Here is a 5,162-nt window from a genome sequence, read left to right as displayed (position 1 = left end):
TAATGCATCTATATATTTGGTAAAGGGTGGAAGGCTCGGCCTTATGCCTGGTGTTTTGTTCCACTCTTGCCGCCCTAGTTTTCGTCATACCGGTGTTCTGTTCCTTGATTTTGCGTTCCTTACGCGGTTGGGTGTTATGGGAACCCCTTGACAGTTCGCTTTGAATAAAACTCCTCCAGCAAGGCCCAACCTTGGTTTTACCATTTGCCACCTACGCCTTTTTCCCTTGGGTTCTTTAGACTCAAGGGTCATCTTTATTTTAACCCCCCCGGGCTAGTGCTCCTCTGAGTGTTGGTCCAAACCAGAGTCCTTTGCAGCGCCACCTCGGGGCAACTCGAGGTTTGGTTTTAGTTGTACGAAGCGCTCATCCGGTGTGCCCTGAGAACGAGATACGTGCGACTCCTATCGGGATTTGTCGGCACATCGGGCGGCTTTGCTGGTCTTGTTTTACCATTGTCGAAATATCTTGTAACTGGGATTCCGAGTCTGATCGGGTCTTCCTGGAAGGAATATCCTTCGTTGACCGTGAGAGCTTGTGATGGGCTAATTTGGGACACCCCTGCAGGGTTTTGAACTTTTGAAAGTCGTGCCCGCGGTTATGGGCAGATGGGAATTTGTTAATATCTGGTTGTAGAGAACTTGAAACTTATCTTAATTAAAATGCATCAACCACGTGTGTAGCGTGATGGTCTCTTTTCGGCGGAGTCCGGGAAGTAAACACGGTTTTGGTGTTATGTTTGAACGTAAGTAGTTTCAGGATCACTCGCTCTCATTTGCGTATTTTAGCCACCATATATGCTAGTGCTTGCTGCAGCTCAACCTCATTACCCCTTTCCTACCCATAAGCTTAAATAGTGTTGATCTCGAGGGTGTGAGATTGCTGAGTCCCCGTGACTCGCAGATTACTTCCAAAACAGTTGCAGGTGCCGATGATGCCAGTGCAGGTGACGCAACCCAGCTCAAGTGGGAGCTCGATGAAGATCGTGTTCGTTGTGTTGTTTCGTTTCCAGTTGATCGGTAGTGGAGCCCAGTCGGGGCGATCGGGGATCTAGCATTAGGGGTGGTCTTCTTTTATTTTGGTTTCGTAGTCGGACCTTGATTGTATTCTGGATGATGTAATGCTATATTTATATATTGTGTGAAGTGGCGATTGTAAGCCAACTCTTTATCCCTTTCTTATTCAGTACATGGGATGTGTAAAGATTACCCCTCTTGCGACATGCCTACTATGCGGTTATGCCTCTAAGTCATGCTCTTACACGTGGGAGATATAGCCGCATCGTGGGTGTTACACCTCCCTCAAAGCGAGCCCGCCGGCTAGTCATAACCGCCGCTGCTTGAGCTCCCGCCGGAGGAAGAGCCGCCGCTGCTAGACGAGCCATGGTCGTCGCCAAGAAGCTCACCCTCAGCGTCACCACGACTTTCGTCAAGGCCAAGCTCATCGTCGCCGCCGTCGTCTTCGGGGCAGTACCCCACACGGCCTCCATCTTCCCCAAACACCCTCACGAAGAGGGTCGCGACGCCGTCGTACTTGAAGTGGAGGGTGCACCTCCCGCTCAGACCACATGCACGAGCAAACGTCTTCCAGCCGCGGGTCAGTGTCACGTTGCCCATGGCGGAGACCTCGACCGCGGCCCATGAGGCCTTACTGCAGCAGTCGTCAGCCTGCAACCAGAGGTCGTTAGGCCCCAGGGCCGGTAGCTCGCCGGCAAAGAAGCGCAGAAGATGGAGCCAGGTGCCGGCTGGCCTCTCCGACCACACGACGAACTCCGGGAGCACCTTCGCTGAGTGGAAGCGTAGCCGAGGAGGCCGGGCAAGCATGGTGCACCTCCCCTCATCACAGGGGGTGCCTCGCCCTTGGCGGCTTCCACCACGAGAAAGAGCACCGCCACGGCCGCCCAGGGCAGCGCCGACCCCTGAAGGAGTGCGCCCGCGCCCCTGAGGGGCCACCGCAGGGGTCGCGACGTGCTTACGGGGGCAGCCTCGCCCTCTCTTGGGCGGCGGCGAGCCGGGTCCCTCCTTGGGGGACCTTCCCCTTCTCAGCGGTGGAGAACTTCCTCGTCGGCGCCTTAAGGACTACAGCAAGGTGGCGAGGCAAAGAGGAGGAACAAGAAGCAGGCAGCAAGAAGATGGAGATGAGCAAGGGGGCTCCGCCCCTCTCTTCATTTATAGCCGAGGGAGGCCAACCGCCGGCCTCCATGATCTTGCACAATGATGGTTTTATCTGCATGAAGTGAAGTCTCATCAAGCCGGACGGTTGCCGAGGCAGCATGGGGAAGCGGAGGCGCCCACGTCCCATTAATCGCCACGCGTCGACCAAGGCCGCAGGTGATTAGGGCCCGTGGTGCTCCGCATTTGCCCTTTGGCTTCGCCTCGAAGCCAAGTACGAGCGCGCCTTGGGCTCGGGGGCTACTGTTGGCATTCTGGGAACGGGAGTACCCAGACTTGCCTACCTGCGGCCCACGGCATGGCTCCATCGACGGCCTGGTACGGCCCTGCGTCAACGGCAACAATCCAAGACCCTCACGAGGCGGACGACATCCAGGTCCTCCCTGGGGCCGGCCTCACCAGGCTGGCTCCCGAGGAACGGAGATATCTATGCAAGGTGCACCTCGCGAGGTTCATATGACGTGAGCCATGACGACCAAGGCCAGGCGGGCGCCAGCGGGCGCAGTGTACCAGTTGAAGGAAATATGCCCTAGAGGCAATAATAAAGTTATTATTTATTTCCTTATATCATGATAAATGTTTATTATTCATGCTAGAATTATATTAACCGGAAACATAATACTTGTGTGAATACATAGACAAACAGAGTGTCACTAGTATGCCTCTACTTGACTAGCTCGTTGATCAAAGATGGTTATGTTTCCTAGCCATTGACATGAGTTGTCATTTGATTAACGGGATCACATCATTAGGAGAATGATGTGATTGACTTGACCCATTCCGTTAGCTTAGCACTCGATCGTTTAGTATGTTGCTATTGCTTTATTCATGACTTATACATGTTCCTATGACTATGAGATTATGCAACTCCCATTTACCGGAGGAACGCTTTGTGTGCTACCAAACGTCACAATGTAACTGGGTGATTATAAATGTGCTCTACAGGTGTCAACGAAACCGAGTTGGTCACGTTGTGTGATCCGGCTTGGACTCTTGTAAGCCAGGGGGCTCGACCTATGTATATAAAGGCGAGACCCTGTGGCGGGTTAACTCAAGAAACAATTGATCGATAGCTAGGTCAAGCGATTCTGCTCCCTTGTAATCAATATTCAAGCAATAGTCAACAAAAGCAGGAGTAGTCTTTTACCTCATTGTGAGGGTTCGAACATGGGTAAACCCCGTGTCCTTGTCCCGTTCAACCCCTTCAACCTAACCTACGTTGCGATGGCTCCACACCTAAGTCCTTCTCCCGTGACAAAACCACGACAGGTCCCGATCTGGTAGTCTTGACTAGATGGTAACAAGACACAACGGAGCACCTATGTTTACCCAGGTTTGGGCCCTCTCAAAGAGGTAAAACCATATGTCCTGCTTGTTTGTATTGATGATGGAGTATAGGTTTATCTACCTGGAGATCGAGTATGAATGAGTTGGCCTCTACGGTCTACACCCCTCTACTTATATAGAAGCCGGGGTACCTATGGTTATACATGGTCAGTTACATCTGAAGATAAGCATGCCGAAGATTGCATTCGTGCCTTGGAATATGTGCCAAGTCTTTGGAAGATTCCTCCTGGGGCCTAACGAATGTGGCCCATTGGTTGGTTGTTTTGGGGGTCCTTGGCCCGACCCACATGTTGGGGAGCCGACCTGATTAGCACCCCCTTATCTGGGACACCATCAGCAAGGTTGGTGAAGAAGGCTCCGGCAATGGAATCCCCCTCCTGGAGAGCTCCGGAACAGTCCTCCAGATTGGAACTTCATCAAATAGGAACTTGCGGCGGCGACAAAATTCTTCTAAAAATATGGCGGATGGTTTCGGTATTTATAGGGATTTATGGCGATGGAACGGAGATATGGCGGTAACTATGGGCCCCACACGCTTAAGCGGCACGCCCTAGGGCCAGGGCGCGCCACCTGGCCGTGTGGCCCCCTGGTGCAAGTCTCGTCCTCCCCCGAGGCTTCTAGGGTCCTTCGTTGTCCAGAAAAAATCATCAATAATTTGCATCATGTTTTGACCTTCCTAAATATTGATTCCCTGTGAAACCAAATACAAACACGAAACATAAATTGACACTGGGCACTAAATTAATAGATTAGTCAAGAAAAATAACATAAATTGCTATAAAAAGTACATAAAATTGATAATATAATAGCATGAAACAATCAAAAATTATGGATACGTTTGAGACGTATCAGAGGCCATGTTCTGCTCTGGGAATGCCAGGCCTTGTGTGGATGGGCTTGCCCTCGCTGTGGTTGTGACCAAGATTCCTCCTAGTGGTGTAGACGAGTTTCTGAGCGAAAGATTCACGTTTCCGGCGCCGGCGGTGCCCATGGGTGCCGCTTGCTTATTGGATACGTTGTCGTGGGTCTTGTCCCAGTTCCAAGGTTCCAAGTGAAAACCTCTGTCTCTTTGCTCGGACTCGGCAGCGGCGATGCTTCGTGACATCACTCTTGGGGGCGTTGTTATGGAGCTGAGGAGTCTTTGGTCGGGCCTTGGCGAGGTCTTTTGATTTGCTTTGTAAGAGGGCCTCCTCACCATATTGTATTGTTCGCCTGTGTACTTTGGTGTGTTTTATTTTATATATAAAGCGAGGCGAAAGCCTGTCGGGAAAAACTTGAAATATTGCTGAGGAATGCTTGTCAAATACCCCCTCCGTTCCTAAATATTTGTCTTTCTAGACATTTCAAATGACTACTATATAAAGATGTATGTAGACATATTTTAGAGTGTAGATTCACTCATTTTGCTCCGTATGTAGTCACTTGTTGAAATGCCTAGAAAGACAAGTATTTAGGAACGGAGGGAGTAGATTATTAGTACACATTTGTATCAACCATGCAATTGGTCAAATCTCGCATTTGTGGGGTGATATTGACTTGTAGTGGCTGAAGAAATTGTTTTGCTATTTTAACTCTAGGTAAGTGATCGATAGAAGGCTCTAGCAGGTACTCCTTCCGTCCCATAATCTAAGACATTTTTTGACACT

This window comes from Triticum dicoccoides, chromosome 2A (assembly GCF_002162155.2).
Source record: "Triticum dicoccoides isolate Atlit2015 ecotype Zavitan chromosome 2A, WEW_v2.0, whole genome shotgun sequence".
Lineage (NCBI taxonomy): Eukaryota > Viridiplantae > Streptophyta > Magnoliopsida > Poales > Poaceae > Triticum > Triticum dicoccoides.
The sequence above is the reverse complement of the archived record's forward strand: the minus strand, read 5'-3'. Positions refer to the sequence as shown.